Raw genomic sequence first — 18,751 nt, forward strand, 5'->3', positions numbered from 1 at the left:
ATCTATCTCCTATCTATCTACCTCCTATCTATCTATCTATCTATCTATCTATCTATCTATCTCCTATCTATCTATCTATCTATCTATCTATCTATCTATCTATCTATCTATCTATCTATCTATCTATCTATTCCATATGTCTATGTAATTCCTGATTCCCTGTTGTATATTGGTTCCACCGGTGATATATTTCTGGTTGCTCCTGACAGTTCTCTTGGCTCTCGGTCCCATGACTGTGGTGGTCCCCGGACCCCTGAGCGTGGCATCTGGCTCCTCATCTGGCGGTCTCTTCCTCCTCTGTCCCCTCGCTGCCCTCTCCTTCTTGTCACTCGGCTGGGTCTCTCCCCTCTCCGCCGCTCTCCCTGCCCGGTGGTCCTGAGATTTGCACATCCGGACACAGCACAAACACTCGCAGCTCCCAGAAAAACTCCTTCTCGGCCCAAGAGAGAGAAATTCCTCAGAAGTGATTCCAGGCAGAGGCAGAAAATGGAAAAAACCAGAGGTAGAACAAGCGGCCTTTCTGTGAGTGTGCAGACGGGAGGGAGCCTGGGGCCGCGCTGGGAGGCTGGGTGGGAGATGGACCCCAATACTTGTCATGTGTACCCCAATATTGGGCGATACAGAGCCCCACCGCAGCGCTTACAGTGCCGGGGTATAACAGGTAGGAACCATGTGTGATGGAAATGTGCAAAGTGTCATAGGGGTCACCAAAGACCAAGGAAAGGACTGTGCTCAGAGATACAGCAAACATCCCATAGGGAACGTATTCCAGCATTCACAGAGCATCATATACTGTATATACTGACACTATACATTATTATATATATATATATATATATACATATATATTTATATATATATATATATATATATATATATATATATATATATATATATATACATACACTGCCCCTATACATCATCCTATGCTATATGCACTGCTCCTATACATCATCCTATACTATATACACTGCCCTTATACATCATCCTATACTATATACACTGCCCTTATACATCATCCTATACTATATACACTGCCCCTATACATCATCCTATACTATATACACTGCCCCTATACATCATCCTATACTATATACACTGCTCCTGTACATCATCCTATACTATATACACTGCTCCTATACATCATCCTATACTATATACACTGACACTATACATTATTATATACTATATACACTGCCTCCTATACATCATCCTATACTATATACACTGCCCTTATACATCATCCTATACTATATACACTGCACCTATACATCATCCTATACTATATACACTGCCCTTATACATCATCCTATACTATATACACTGCCTCCTATACATCATCCTATGCTATATACACTGCCCCTATACATCATCCTATACTATATACACTGCCCCTATACATTATCCTATACTATATACACTGCCCCTATACATCATCCTATACTATATACACTGCCCTTATACATCATCCTATACTATATACACTGCCCCTATACATCATCCTATACTATATACACTGCCCCTATACATCATCCTATACTATATGCACTGCTCCTATACATCATCCTATACTGTATACACTGCCCCTATACATCATCCTATACTATATACACTGCCTCCTATACATCATCCTATACTATATACACTGCCTGCTATGCTGTACACTATTATATACTAACTATACTGCCACCTATAGGACGTTGCTGTCTTACAGGTGACGGTCATGCTTGGGACGTTGAGCCCCTGTGTCTTCCTCCCCCCTTTGCTGTAATTAGGTTAATCAATAGTAATTAGAATCATTTGCTGTGTGTGGGGGGAGGGGCGCTGTGCCGGTTGCGGAGTGCGACAATCACACCATCTCGATCTGTCACAGGAAAGGTCAGACATTAGCACTTATTAGTGTCACTACGTGCGGACTGTGACAGGACCCTCTGCTGGCGTCGGCTCTGACGCCATCGCCCCCTCCAGGCGACATTTGTGTGTCGCCCATCATCACCGTGATCGCTCCGCGGAACGCTTCAGTCTACGTATGGAGCTTCACACCCAAACGTCCTGATGTTTCCTTTCTCTTTGAGGGTCATTCTCATGGAGCGTCTACTCACCTGCAGAACTTTCTACAAGATTCTGAGGGTTTCTGTGGGATATTTTACCCATTTGTCCAGAGGAACGTAGGGGACGTTGATGCCCCATGGGCCTCAGCCCTGGCCGGTCATATCCCTGTGAGAACGTGCACATGGATCCGGTCTGTTATTCTATTTTGGCTTCCAGCTGTGGAATCGGACGTCTTCATGGCTGTCGAGAGGCCAAGCCAACAAGTGAAGCGCACAGCCCTGCTCTTCTCCCAGCTATATCTAGCAATTGGGGGTCTCAGTATTCAGACCCCATCAATCAAAGCTTCTGACATGGGAAGTGACTAAGCTGGACAAACACTGATATACATGATGGCTGCCTGACTCTCCCATGATGACAGATGTCAGGGAGAGAAGGCTGCGGCAATGGCACCAGAGGTTTCTGGCAGGGGCTTCTGGCCCTATTACACAGGGATCTCCTATAAGGGTGAAAACAGGTGGGTGTGTACTCGAGCGCTGTCTGTGTGAACTAGCTGCGTACTAAGGACAGATGGGATCACCTGAATATCCCAATAGTAGTACAAACAAAAAACAAAGTAATTGTACCTGTTCCCGCGCATGTGATATATAGAATGTGCAATAGACTGTTATAAAAGCCCTACACTATGGCTGTATAACCAGTACTAACCTCCAGGTACACGTTCTATCCAGGTTGAGGTTTGTCAGGTAATCCACTGCCTGTATCCCCTCTGGGATAGTGTGAAAAGAAGCTAGCACTCCCTCCAGATGGTGGAATGATTGTTGAAGAGAGTTGCAGTCTGTTTGCTCCAATTGAAATATCCTCTTCACAAGGGACGCGCTCCGGCCGGTAGCGCGTGCAACACTTGCAATGTAAAAGTCTTTTGCTGGGTAGTGTGACGTCACAAACTACTGATGGGAGACAAAACAACTCGACATGTTTCGGAGGATCCGCCCTCCTTTCTCCTTCATTCTCTATGGGGCGTTGGACTTGGCAAGAGGGGGTAAGTATAAGGGTCTCTAGCGGAGGTCGGACGGCCTTCACCCCGGCACGGGAGGTGACAGGTTCCCTTTAAGACAACAGAGAGTAAGGATCCTATTCCATGAAGCGATTTTTTGATGATTAATGTTAAACGATCTCCAACGACTGCTATGGTGAACCACCTGAAATCGTTCGTCCAATTACAAGAAAAGATTATCGTTCTGTCGTCGCTACTGTGTTCATTTCACTGAATGACATCTTATCACACCGAACGATTTGCAAACGATCTACGATTAAAATGGGTCTATATTCTATTAGGCGACCAACGATTTCTCATTGGTCGTTCAATCGTCTGCTGTTACACGAAACGATTATCATTCAATTACGAATGATCTAATGATTTTTTGAAGGATAGTTGTCTTGTGGAATAAGTAATATTGGTGGGATCATTTATTTGAGATTGTCTAATGTACCATGGCAGGGACCAATAGAAGAAGCTGGAGCTGACAACACTCTTTACACTGTGTCCTTCATGGTGCTTGCTGGTTTCATTATTCTTACGACCAAATGTTAATGGTCATCATGACCCTCCGCAATGTTGTTTTAAGATCGTATAAGCTGTCATGGATGTGGTACATGGAGAAGTAGAAAAGTGTTGAAAGAGTCGAAGGAGACTGGTCGCCTTCTGTGTTTTTTTTTTATATATCTGTAATGACCCAAAATCATTTGCCCAATTACACGGAACGATCATCGTTACTTATGATCGTTCTTGCGGTCTTTTTGTCGTAGCTATTGCGTACGTTTCAGCTATGACTTCTTATTACACCAATCGATTTGCGAACGATCAAGCAATAAAAATAGGTCAATTTTCTATCAAACGACCAACGATTTCTCGTTGGTCGTTTAATCGTTGTCTGCTATTACACAAAAATATTATCGTTTAAATCCGAACAATCTCACGATTTTTCTAACTATAATTGTCCCGTGTAATACGGCCCTCCACCAGCCAGATCCAGCCTCATCGTAGACCTTGACACATGATACATACCCCCTGGGGCCACAGTCTCTGGTGGACTCTTCCAGCTTTCTTGGCGTCATACCTGGGAGCTGTGTTTTAGTATTCCCGGACTATAATAATGAGTCAGGGTCCCAGACTGGATGACGACATTGATCCGGTCCAATAATGCCGAGGTGTCTCCGATTGGCTGGGTGGGAATCGTCTGTCTGCAGTGACTCAGTCCAATGACTAAATGTAGTGCAATACATTATTTCCAGGTCCACATGTATGGAGAAACATTCATTTTTTTTTAGTTATAGAATATAACGTTGGGTTAATCATATAAAGTGCTAAACACTTAAGCCCTTTGTTGCATAATCTAAGCTACAGCCTGATATTTCCCTGCCGCTCCCTCAAAAACATAAACTTACCTTGTGTTATAAGCAGGAACAGAACTAGGGTGAAACTATAATGACCACCCCTGTATACTATGGTATACCTGGCAGTCTATGCAGAGGAGCTCTATATTACATAACTATGAGGAAATCTGTATTATATGGAGAGGTGGGAAGATACAGCCCGGCCGGATGTCCTGAATAATAATAAGGGGTGCGGACCACTGAGCTTTGGATCCAAGGACAGGCTGAGGATATAGGAAACAATGCTTTAATTATAGCTGGCACAAGAGAGGAAGCAGAGGATGCTGGGACGGGCAAAGATGGGGCATTTCACAATGAAGGAAATGAGGATATCAAAATTACTGGAGATCAATGGGAAATGCGGGAATGGCTGGAAAGAAAGCAAAAATAAGAAATTCCCTGGAACTATAATGGTCTATTTACACCTGGTCAATCTTTTTTTTCTTGTTATCTTTTTGTGTCCATATACCCAGAAATGGCTTGACCACGTAGCAGACATGAGAAGACCTGTTACGTGGTTAATCCGTAGGTAAAATTTATTATTGGCACAACGCGTTTCGCCACCAAATCAAAGGGACCTTTTCCAGTAACTTTGATTTGGTGGCTGAAACGCATTGTGCCAATAATAAATGTTACCTACGGATTAACCACGTAGCAGTGTGGTTTACTGAGCATCTGCGCCCATATCAAGCCGGGAATCCATGGTCCAGTAGCCCGTTGTGGCTCGCATACAATATTGCACGTTGTACGCCCTCCTTAACGTAATCCGGCAGGAGCTGCGGTGTCTCTCCTACCTTTCCCTTCGATGTGCTGCATAGAGTTGTGCCTATCCTTGCACAACTCCATTAGGTGAGTGCAACTCATCTTTTATTTTGACAAGATTATCTTCTTTTGTCATATTACACCAGGAGGCGCCCCCGCCTTTTTTCTTCCTTCTTTGCCTAGTATGTAGAAGCCGCACAGCTGAAGGATCACAAAGGGTTATTGTGTTTATGTGTTACCAGAATCTGTAGACCAGTAGGATTTCTGCTTTCTTCTTTCCTATCACCTCTCCTCTCTGTTCTTCTATTGCACTCTTTTTACCCAATCACAGCGCACCATACATGCTGTAGAGGAAGTTAGTCCTATGGATGGGGGAGGAGCAAGAGCTTTCTGTTCGAGACGGTGTGGAGAAAGGACGCAAACTAAACAGCTCTCCACAGCGGTCCGGTCTGGGCCCTGGCCCTCTGCCAGGTCCCCAAGTAGTGAGTCTTAGCCAGTACCCCCGCATGGGTAGGACGCAAGACAGCACACTGTTACCAACCTTCTTACACATACTTACACTTAGCACTGTGCAGTGCTAAACCTCTCAGGAGAGGACTAGCCAAAAGAAATCCTCAACCCACGCCGTGGACAAGGAGAAGTCACAGAGCAGGACAGTATCCACTATAGAGCCAAAGAGCAAGGAACTGATCCGGGTGGAGCAAAGTTGCAGTAAGCCTATGAACTCCATCTCGCTGCACGGGTGTCAGCAGGGAACCCTCAGCATTCCGCTCAACCCAGGTTTGGCCAACGCTAGTGGGCACAAGGTGGTGTGAAGACTGAAAGCAAAGGTCAATACAAGGGCACAGGTGGTCTTCTTCTTCTTCTACAAGTATTCTATTTCATCCTCCAACATCCCGGCAGAGCACATTACTACATGGGTTAAGACTCTCACAGCATCCTTCTCTCTGCTACTCTGCCTCTACCGACAACTCTACCGACACGACTATCTCCTACACTGAACTTATCCTACAAATCTGGTTGTCCTATGTTCAAGTCTTTATAGGAACTGGGTGTCACACTATAACATCTAGCAAGTGACCGGCCGTCCCTCCGATGTAACACCTCCGGGGGGTATACCACACCAGCACACCACCATTTTGGATAAACACAAATTTTATTAGGTTTACCATATACATACAAAAGACACCACAATGGTTAAAACACTAAAAACACACAAATGTCACAGGGCCCTGATATAACAGCAGCCCCTGAACCACCCGACTATAGCACATAGCTACACCATACGCGCATCAGCTCTGCTACACCATGCATGCGTCAACTCTGCTACATTATCAGCTAGTATGAAATACATACTGGGGTGATGTGATGCAAAATCAGTGAAAAAAATAGTCCATTGTTTACTGTGCAATAGTAATGACAGCAGTGGGCAGGAAATAAATCAGGGAAATGCATGATGGGAAATGTAGTTTACTGGCCAGCGCCATGTTGGATATAGATCGGCTTTTAGAAAAACTTGTAACTGTGGAGCTGTAACTGTATGACCACACTGTTCCCTCTATGGTCATAGAGATGAGTGCAGAGAGGTGATAGAGAGGACTATGCAGCTGTAACTATATGACAACATAGGTCTCTCTGTGATTTTTATGGGAAATTCAGGAGCTCTGGGGGTCTAAAACAGAGACATACAAATATATTACAAGGATTATAAGTCATCATATACCAGATGTGGATGTTCACTGTAACTCTGATGCCCCATAGACTTTTCAGCTTGCTTCATCTTGTATAATGTCGGCCTAGTTGGCAGCACAAACAGCCCCAATGTTACAGGAAATGTATGCACTCAAAACACTACATAAAAAACAATAAGTAGATCCATCAGCAGCCGAATCCTGATGGTTCCCGTACATCATAAAGAGCGGCTTATGCGGGTAGATTAAATCGTCTTATTGCGGGATGTAGACTCTTTGGTTTGTAACGTGAGGACCTCATTGGCAGCACAAGAAAGGTGCCATGCTGCCCCTTCTGTCACCAAGTCAGGTGATATCCCATCCTGCCACTGACAGACGAGGAACCTGCTTAATCTGGTGCCAGCTCCTCCTGGCAGGTTACGACGTCCGAGCTTGTATCCGCCACCTGCACCTCCGTACCAGATAAGCCGGGTGCCCATGGGGAACATCAGCTTTTCTGCTAATCAATCGGCTCTGTGTAATGAAGTGACGCTTGGACGCGAGCCCCACGATATTAACATCTTCATAAAAAGCTTAGACACCTATGATGACGCCCTACTGCAACCTTAATATAACCAGACAATAAATTTTTATAGGAAACCACAAACAACCTGAGCACACGTGCGGGGAAGGCATGCGGCTGCCGCGTGGCATATTGTATTACGCAATCAGGGGAGAATGCACGCGCTACACAAGGTCCTTGGGAGGTCAAGGTCATGACCTCCTTAACCTTACCATAGCCACGATGAACGCCCACTGGCTCAACACTTTGCATTGGAGAGTCTAAATAAAGGACTATGGGTGTCCCAAAGGTCAGTCTACCCCAAAATCTATGTGTCCACTATTAGAGCCAGATCACACTGAGCAAATTTGGTGAGCCCTCCCATAGAACGTCTATGGGAGGGTTCCTTCGTCCCCGCTCTCATGGGCCCTCCGCTTAAACAATTAAAATGTCAGTTCTTTAAGTGGAACAGGAGCTTTCCCATAGACACGCTGTTTGACACTGAGGCAGGCGGATTCAACGGCAGAGAGATCCGACGCGGAACTCCGCCAAATTTTCTCAGTGTGAGCTGGCCCTTAGTGATACTGTATCTTAGTAGTGCATTACAGTCTGTAACTGCACATGGCTACTTTCTCCCAGAGACAGCACCGCTCTTTTCTCCACTTTGGGGCCAGGTATTGCAACTCAATTCAGCTATCTCCGGCAGCCCCTATAGACTGTCTATGATCACAGGTGGAGCACAGGGCTCAGCTATCTTCTGCAGCTCCTATAGACTGTCTATGACCACAGGGCTTAGCTTTCTCCGGCAGCCCCTATAGACTGTCTATGACCACAGGTAGAGCACAGGGCTCAGCTATCACTGGCAGCTCCTATAGACTGTCTATGACCACAGGTGGAGCACAGGGCTTAGATATCTCCGGCAGCTCCTATTAGTGGTCTATAACCACAGGTGGCGCACAGGGCACAGCTATCACCGGCAGCTCCTATAGACTGTCTATGACCACAGGTGGAGCACAGGGCTCAGCTATCTCCGGCAGCTCCTATAGACTGTCTATGACCACAGGTGGAGTACAGGTCTCGGCTATCTCCGGCAGCTCCTATAGACTGTCTATGACCACAGGTGGAGTACAGGTCTCGGCTATCTCCGGCAGCTCCTATAGACTGTCTATGACCACAGGTGGAGCACAGGGCTCGGCTATCTCCGGCAGCTCCTATAGATGGTCTATAACCACAGGTGGAGCACAGGGCTCAGCTATCTCCGGCAGCTCCTATAGACTGTCTATAACCACAGGTGGAGCACAGGACTCAGCTATCTCCAGCAGCCCCTATAGACTGTCAATGACCACAGGTGGAGCACAGGGCTCGGCTATCTCCGGCAGCTCCTATAGACTGTCTATGACCACAGGTGGAGCACAGGGCTTAGCTATCTGTTGTTGGATCCTTGTTGGATCTGGTTATTTCTAACACCGCTGAGCTGGTTGGGGATGTCACTGTCCATGAACATCTGGGGAATAGTGACCACAATATAGTGACTTTTAGCTTAAAGTGTAGAAAAGAAAAACATGTTGGGAGGGCAAAAACTCTTAATTTTAAAAGGGCCAATTTTCCTGGGTTAAGGGCAGAACTTCAGGGCATAGACTGGGAGCGGCTGCTGTCACATACTGATACCGCTAATAAATGGGAAATCTTCAAATCCACATTAAATAACTGTACTGCCAAATATATTCCTATGGGTAACAAATATAAACGGTTAAAATCCAATCCCACATGGCGACAACCGAGGTTAGAAGGGCTATAAATGAGAAAAAAGGGGCATTCAAAAAATATAAATCAGAGGGGTCAGATGTAGCATTTAAACATTACAAAGAAGTCAACAAAACCTGTAAAAATGTAATAAAAGCAGCAAAAATTCACAATGAAAGGCAGGTAGCTATAGAAAGCAAAAGAAACCCCAAAAAATTCTTCAAATATATTAATGCAAAAAAACCAAGGTCAGAGCATGTAGGACCCCTAAATAATGGTGAAGGGGAATTAATAAGTGGGGATCAGGAGAAAGCTGAGTTACTTAATGGGTTCTTCAGTTCTGTATACACAAAAGAGGATGGAGCTGTGGTGGGTGGGGCCAGTACTGAGGTGGGTGGGGCCAGTGCTGCTAACACATGTAATGTACTGAACTGGTTTACTATAGATATGGTCCAAGATAAATTAAACAAACTCAATGTAACCAAAGCTCCAGGGCCTGATGGATTGCACCCCAGAGTTCTTAGGGAACTCAGTTCTGTAATTTCACTACCCTTGTATGAAATATTCTGTGATTCTTTGCTTACTGGTATTGTGCCGAGGGACTGGCGTAAGGCAAATGTAGTGCCGATCTTCAAAAAGGGCTCTCGAACTTCACCAGGTAACTATAGACCCATAAGCTTAACGTCCATTGTGGGGAAACTATTTGAGGGGCTTATAAGGGACTACATCCAGGAATATGTTGTGGCTAATAGTATTATAAGTGATAACCAGCATGGTTTTACTAAGGACAGAAGCTGTCAAACCAACCTAATATGTTTCTATGAAGAGGTAAGTAGAAGCCTGGATGGTGGCACGGCTGTGGATATAGTGTACCTGGATTTTGCAAAAGCGTTTGACACAGTTCCTCATGGACGTCTGATGGGTAAGTTAAAGTCTATCGGTTTGGAAAATTTAATGTGTAACTGGATTGAAAACTGGCTTAATAATCGTACCCAGAGAGTGGTGGTCAATGATTCCTACTCCGAATGGTCCCCGGTAATAAGTGGTGTACCCCAAGGGTCAGTACTGGGCCCTCTTCTGTTTAACTTGTTTATTAATGATATTGAGAATGGAATTAACAGCAATGTTTCTATCTTTGCAGATGACACCAAGCTTTGTAGTACAGTACAGTCTATGGAGGATGTGCAGATGTTACAGGATGACTTAGACACACTGAGTGTTTGGGCGTCCACTTAGCAAATGAGGTTCAATGTGGATAAATGTAAAGTTATGCACCTGAGTACTAATAACCCACATGCATCATATGTCCTGGGGGGAGTTACTCTGGGAGAGTCACTGATAGAGAAGGATCTGGGTGTACTTGTAGATAATAGACTACAGAACAGCACACAATGTCAGTCAGCTGCTTCTAAGGCCAGCAGGATATTGTCATGCATTAAAACAGGCCTGGACTAACGGGACAGGGATATAATATTACCGCTTTATAAAGCTTTGGTGCGGCCCCATCTGGAGTATGCCGTCCAGTTTTGGAACCCGATTCATAAAAAGGATGTTCTAGAGCTGGAGAGGGTACAAAGACGGGCAACTAAACTAATAAGGGGAATGGAGCATCTTAGTTATGAGGAGAGATTAAAAGAATTACATTTGTTTAGTCTGGAGAAGAGACGTTTAAGGGGAGATATGATTAACTTATTTAAATATATAAATGGCCCCTACAAGAGATATGGGGAAAAGATGTTCCAGGTAAAACCCCCTCAAAGGACAAGAGGGCACTGCCTCCGCCTGGAGAAAAAAAGGTTCAATCTCCGGAGGCGACAAGCCTTCTTTACCATGAGAACTGTGAATCTGTGGAACAGTCACCACAGGATCTGGTCACAGCAAAAACAGTAGAGGGCTTCATAACAGGGCTAGACAAGTTCTTAGAGCAAAATAATATAAATACATATGTATAGAACCTATCACCCCTCCCCCTTCCCTGTATCCATCCCCTCCTTGGTTGAACTGATGGACATGTGTCTTTTTTCAACCGTATTAACTATGTAACTATGTAACTATCTCAAGCAGCCCCTATAGACTGTCTATGACCACAGGTGGAGCACAGGGCTCTGCTATCTCCGGCAGCTCCTATAGATGGTTTATAACCACAGGTGGAGCCCAGGGCTCAGCTATCTCCGGCAGCTCCTATAGACTGTGTATGACCACAGGTGGAGCCCAGGTCTCAACTATCTCCGGCAGCTCCTATAGACTGTCTATGACCACAGGTGGAGCACAGGGCTCAGCTATCTCTCGCAGCTCCTATAGACTGTCTATGACCACAGGTAGAGCACAGGGCTCAGCTATCACCGGCAGCTCCTATAGACTGTCTATGACCACAGGTGGAGCCCAGGTCTCAGCTATCTCCGGCAGCTCCTATAGACTGTGTATGACCACAGGTGGAGCACAGGGCTCGGCTATCTCCGGCAGCTCCTATAGACTGTCTATGACCACAGGTGGAGCACAGGGCTCAGCTATCACCGGCAGCTCCTATAGACTGTCTATGACCACAGGGCTTAGCTTTCTCCGGCAGCCCCTATAGACTGTCTATGACCACAGGTGGAGCACAGGGCTCAGCTATCTCCGGCAGCTCCTATAGACTGTGTATGACCACAGGTGGAGCCCAGGTCTCAACTATCTCCGGCAGCTCCTATAGACTGTCTATGACCACAGGTGGAGCACAGGGCTCAGCTATCTCTGGCAGCTCCTATAGACTGTCTATGACCACAGGTGGAGCACAGGGTTCAGCTATCACCGGCAGCTCCTATAGACTATCTATGACCACAGGTGGAGCCCAGGTCTCAGCTATCTCCGGCAGCTCCTATAGACTGTCTATGACCACAGGTGGAGCACAGGGCTCAGCTATCTCCGGCAGCTCCTATAGACAATGAATGAGGCGGCAATGTGAACGTAAAATTACCACTCGATTTCTATGGAAGACTCTAGATCCCTCTCTTGAGGTCACAGGCTTTCTATCAGCCAGACTCCTCACAATTGAAATATTACTGTTACATTTTGGACAAATCCTTTAAAGCGAGAGGCAAAAAAAGATGAAAAATTTGGCGTCAGTCTCCGCCTGTTCATCCGTATTATTATAGGTTTATTAAAGGGGTTTTCCAATGATGGTAAACTCCCAGCATACCTGTGGGCCATTCCATAAATAACGGCTGCTGGAACGCACCCCTGATCTGAAGAACATGGAACCGTCCATTATAGTCTATGAGGCGTCGCGGAAACAGTCTGTCTGTGCCAACAGCACTAAACAATGTGCAAAAAATTGGGATTTCATGGAGCAGACCAGAAAAGTATGAAGCTTAATCCGCACCAAGCTGAGAGAATCCCTGACTGAGCCGTCTCCACGAAGACGTCCTCCTCCATGAAGAGCAGACATTCCTGCGAACATGTGTCAGGTCTAGCCGGACCTCGTGACCGGAGGCAATGCCAGCAAGACCGCCATGACTGATTGGATTTGAAGACCATCCAATGCCATGATGGTTCATGGGCCAGAAAGAGCAACAAACACAGCCACGGTCTGGTGGGGATTCCTGGGATATGCTCAAGAGGCTACAGTCCATCACCCTGTCCTACCGGCCACAAAGAGGGGTCCCCGGTATGGGATATTAACTTGTTTCATGCTTCAGTGGGCCGTGGATGAACAGGTAGTTCCATGGTTTAGAGACTCCCAGTGCCGTCACTATGCCTGTGTCCTCCCCTGACTACCCGAACCTTCTGTCCTGTGACGTTTGCCATTGGAGGAGAGTCAGGAGACTTCCATATACATGAGATGGTTTGCGGGTGCTGCCTATGACCACAAATCCCCATAGACAGTTCCTGACATGGACCGAGGTGGCAGCAGAGAGCGCTGTGTCACTCACATCTCCATACATTATGGTATCCCTTCTTCTCACATGTATCCAGAAGCCTCACGTGGAGTTGTTTTGGGGGGTGCGGGGGATTATTTCTCCTGTAATAAGCGCACCCCCTACCTGAGATTCGAGCGATGTTGATGCAACGTGATCCGATGTGTTATGACTGTGGACGGGGATTACTGTCGGGCTGAATACTCCCTGCGTCCGGCCGTCTCAGCTGAGCTGTCATGTGCGTTACATCCGCGCTCTTCACTCTCCCCGTACTCTAATCAGTTGTGACTTTTTGGGGAGAAATAGTGAATATTTGAATTTTCCCTTAATCAGAGAGGTTGATTTCAGGGTCTGGTCCGCGGCACATCTGGACGTCCGTCGGTCGGATGACTCGCAGGCGGAGGATATCTGATACCTCCAGTGCTTTCCTAGAAGAATTCTCCGCAGGGCTGTGAAGCGGATTGTTATGACAAATGTGATGACAATTCTTTATCTTGTTGCTGCTCTTTGGTGGTCCGGCACCCACCCCTCTCCACCTTTATTATTATGTTCACACGCTTGTCACTTTCACAGGGTCACGGAACGCGTCCTATAAAAAGGGAAACAATGGGGAGGAAAAGTTTACCAAGAGTCTTATATAGAGGATCCTAACCACGTCCACACCACCCATTATCCTCTATAGGTTACTCATACACTTCTTATACTTAAAGGGCAACTCCCGTGATTTTTTTTTTTTTTGTGCCATTAAAACACATTACAAAGTTACAAGTTTAATTACCCTTCTGCCCCCCCTTCCCTATCAAACCCCTCCTCGATCCCCCCGAAAGTATTAAAGTGCACATGTACCTGATCCCTGTCGACCACGGCCGGAGCCATCTTGTGTCTCTCAGCTTGCTCAGATCCGATTGGCTGAGCAAGTTGTCAGTCATCTGACGATGCCAGCCGAAGAAGAAGGAAGTGACACCGACCGGAGCTCCGGGGACCCGCGATCGGTGGGAAGTTCAAATGAAGATGGACCCAGGAGGGAGGGTGTGTATAAAAAATGTGTTTGGCACTTTTGTTTTGTATAGGTTCCGGAGTTGTCCTTTATGCAAAAGAACACTGCAGAGACACCATCACGTGTCTCGACGTCAGTTAACTAGCCAGATCTTCCTCTGGGAGGGAACAACCAATCCAAGGAATGTCTCCATTCAAGGAAACCACCCGAGCAAGGTATCCATCCACAGACAGCTGTTTCGGGGTATTTGCCCCTTATCAGTGTGGAGTAGGAATCTGGCTATTGGGAGCAATGACTAGTAAGAGACATTATCACATGTCTCAACGTCAGTGTATTCTAGAACATTGCCCCCTGGGAAATAAATATGCAAAAGAACACTGCAGAGACACCATCACATGTCTCGACGTCAGTGAACTAGTTAGACCTTCCTCCGGGAAGGAACAACCAAGCCAAGGAATGTCTCCAGTCAAGGAAACCACCCAAGCAAGGTATCCATCCACAGACAGCTGTTTCGGTGTAGGAGTTGTCCTTTAAGCTGCAGTGGTGCGCATGGCACACTGCAATCCCTTCATGGCCCTCGAGATGGTAGCACTCATATTTGCCAACCATTTTGCTTGTGCAAAGTTGGCCATTTCGGGGGCACTCCCTGTTTCCAGTCCAACCTGTTGGAGCACATGGGGGTAGTTATAGTGCAGGCTGGATGACAGCAGGGGCTCTATAGAGATGCCATGTGGCATGGCAGTGTAGCTAACGTGATGTTCTCCCGTGGGTCCCCACTACTCTTTGTCAATGTAGTAGTTCCATTGATGCAAAGGGCAGGAATGAGACCTCTGGACCTTAGGATTCCGTGAAAATTTTTGTGCAAAGCCAATTGAGTTCCATTGTTACACAGTGGAACGTTGCAAACTTCAGAAGAGAGTGCGCACACCCCTTCTGGGCTAAGAGACACCGTCCACAGCTGTTCTAGAGTCCACATACAACTTAGCTGGGGATAATGTATCATGTGACCAAGGCATCTTTCACCTGTATATGTCAATAAAAACCCTTACACTACTGTTTCAGCTCAGCGTATGCAAAGAGTGTCATTTAAAACTTCACAAGCAAAGTTTTAGTATCACGTAAAGGTCAGAAAAGGGTTATTATTCACAGCTACACGACAACATGTTGATGGATATGAGCTGGAACATAGGTACTAGGACACTACACTGGCCCCACTAAAAGCAGCAACCTACTCCTCACACTATAAAGACACTCACATTCTGATAAGCTGGCAGCTCCACTGTCTGGTGAAACGTGTAATGTGCACCCGAGAAAGTTCTGTTTACTAGTTCACAACATACCTGTGTTTAACCCCTTAAGGACAGAGCCTGAAATGGCCTTAATGACCGAGACAAATTTTATGAATATGACCAGTGTCACTTTAGTCATTAATACCTTCGGGATGCTTTTACCTATCCGGCTGATTCTGAGATTGTTTTCTCGGGACATATTGTACTTTACATTTCTGGTAAATTGGAGTCGATACTCATAACAAATCTTTATGAAAAAAACCCAAATAATGTGAAAAAATGTGAAAAACTGCATTTTTCCAACTTTGAAACTTTTTTGCGTATACAGAAAGTGGTTATACCACATAAATTATATATTAAATAGCATTAGCAACATGTCTACTTTATGTTGGCCGCATTTATTAAACTATCTTTCATTTTTTTTAGACGATAGGAAGCTTAAAACATTAGCAGCAAATTTCCAAATTTTCAGTAAAATTTCAAAATCAGATATTTTTAGGGACCTGTTCAGGTTTAAAGTGTATTTGAGGGGCCTGTATGTTAGAAAGCCCCACAAAGCAACCCATTTCAGAAACTGCACCCCCCAAACTCTGCAAAAGCACATCCAGAAAGTGTTTTAACCCTTTAGGGGAGTCACAGAAATAAAAGCTAAGTGTGTAAGGAATTTGAAAATTTTAATTTTCTGTGCAGAGATTTTATTGTAATCCAATATTTTTCATAATTATAAACCTATTACCAGAGAAATGCACCCCAATAATTATTGCCCCGTTTCTGCAGTTTATAGAAATACCCCATATGTGGCCCTATTGCGCTATTTGACGCAACCACAAGCCTCAGATATAAGGGAGCGCCTAGTGAATTTCAACGCCTCCGTTATATTTGGTCATTTTTGACTGTACCACTTCAGGTTGGCAGAGGCTCTGGGGTGTCAAAACCTAAAAAACACCCCTAAAGGGACACCATTTAGAAAACTACACCCCTCAAGGAATGTAACAAGGGGTGCGGTGAGCATCTGGACCCCACAGGTGCTTCACAGATTTTCCCAACAATATGGCGTGAAAAAAGAAAAATTTATTTTTTACACTAAAACGTTGTTCTAGCCTTCAATTTTTCATTTTCTTAAAGGGATAAGAGGCAAAAAAAGACAAAAAATGTGTAGCGCAGTTTCTCCCGAGTACAGAAATACCCCACATGTGGCGATAGAGTGCCAAGGGGGCGCAGGACGAACCTCCAAAGGGAAGGAGCGCCAATTGGCTTTTGGAAGCTGAATTTCACTGAAAAGGATTTCAAGCGCCATGTCGCATTTACAGAGCCCTCGTGCTGCCAAGACACTGGAAACCCCCCACAAGTGACCCCATTCTGGAAACTACACCCCTCAAGGAATCTAACAAGGGGTTCAGTGAGCATATGGACCCCACTGGTGACGGGCACAAATGTGGAACAATGTGACGTGAAAGGGAAAAATTTTATTTTTTCACTTTCTTGGCACAAATGTGCCCGTCATCAAGGGGTCCATATCCTCACTGCACCCCTTGTTAGATTCCTTGAGGGGTGCAGTTTCCAGAATGGGGTCACTTGTGGGGGGTTTCCAGTGTTTTGGCAGCACGAGGGCTCTGTAAATGCGACATGGCGTTCATCATCCATTCTAGCCAAATCCAACCTCTAAAATCCAAATGGCGCTCCTTCCCTTCAGAGGCTTGCCCTGCGCCCACATGGCGCTTTATGTCCACATGTGGGGTATTTACGGACTCGGGGGAAATTGCTCTACACATAGTGTGTTTTTTTCTCTTTTAACCCCTTGTGAAAATGATAAATTCAAGGCTAAACCAACATTATAGTGTAAAAAATGTAATATTTCATTTTCACGCCACATTGTTCCACATTTGTGCCCGTCACCAGTGTGGTCCATATGCTCACTACACCCCTTGTTACATTCCTTGAGGGGTGTAGTTTCCATAATGGGGTCACTTGTGGGGGGTTTCAACTGTCTTGGCAACACAGAGGCCTTTTGAATGCAACATGGCCCCTCAAAATCCATTCCATCCAAATCCAGCCTTCAAAAACGAAATGGTGCTCCTTCCCTTAGGAGGCTTACCCTGCACCCGCATGGTGCTTTATGTCCACATGTGGGGTATTTACGGACTCGGGGGAAATTGCGCTACACATTTTGTTTTTTTTCTCCTCTTTTAACCCCTTGTGAAAATGATATATTCAAGGCTAAACCAACATTATAGTGTAAAAAATGTAATATTTCATTTTCACGCCACATTGTTCCACATTTGTGTCCGTCACCAGTGGGGTCCATATGCTCACTACACCCCTTGTTACATTCCTTGAGGGGTGCAGTTTCCATAATGGGGTCACTTGTGGGGGGTTTCAACTGTCTTGGCAACACGGGGGCCTTTTGAATGCAACATGGCCCTTCGAAATCCATTCCATCCAAATCCAGCCTTCAAAAACCAAATGGCGCTTCTTCCCTTCGGAGGCTTACCCTGCACCCGCATGGCGCTTTATGTCCACATGTGGGGTATTTCCGTACTCAGGGGAAATTGCTCTACACATTAAATGTTTTTTTTATCTTTTAACCCCTTGTGAAAATGAAAAAACATGACAAGATTAATAATTTAGAGTAAAAATTTTACAAAAATTACACTAAATGTTGGTCTAGCCTTGATTTTTTTCCATTTCCACAAGGGGTTAAAAAAGAAAATGAACACAAAACGTGTAGGGTAGTGTCCCCTGAGTACGAAAATACCCCACATGTGGGCATAATGTGCCATATGGGCACAGGGCAAGTCACCAAAGGGACAGAGCGCCATTTAGAGGCTGGAATGGAGGATGGAGGCCATGTCGCAATTACAAAGCTCCTGTGCTGCCAGGACAGTAGAAACCCCCGACAAGTGACCCCATTCTGGAAACTACACCCCATAAGGAATCTAACAAGGGGTGCAGTGAGCATATGGACCCCACTGGTGACGGGCACTTACGTAGAACATGTGCCGAGAAAATAAAAAATACAATTTTTTTCATTTTCCCGTCCCAAATGTGGCCGTCACCAGGGGGCCATATCCCCGCTGCCCCCCTTCTTAGATTCCTTATGGGGTGTAGTTTCCAGAATGGGGTCACTTGTGGGGGGTTTCTACTGCCCTGGCCGCACAGAGGCTTTGTAATTGCATCATGGCATCCTCTAATGGGAATGGCGGCCATACCTACTTAGCTGGGGAAAAGGGACAATTCTAATTTATTTGGGGGTATTAGGCCAATTATTAGTTTATAAGGTTGGAAATGACAGGTGTCCATCAAATTCAACCTGTGTTGATCCAGAGGAAGGCAAAAAAAAAACCCTTGTG

Source organism: Dendropsophus ebraccatus, chromosome 1, assembly GCF_027789765.1.
Source record: "Dendropsophus ebraccatus isolate aDenEbr1 chromosome 1, aDenEbr1.pat, whole genome shotgun sequence".
Taxonomy (NCBI): domain Eukaryota; kingdom Metazoa; phylum Chordata; class Amphibia; order Anura; family Hylidae; genus Dendropsophus; species Dendropsophus ebraccatus.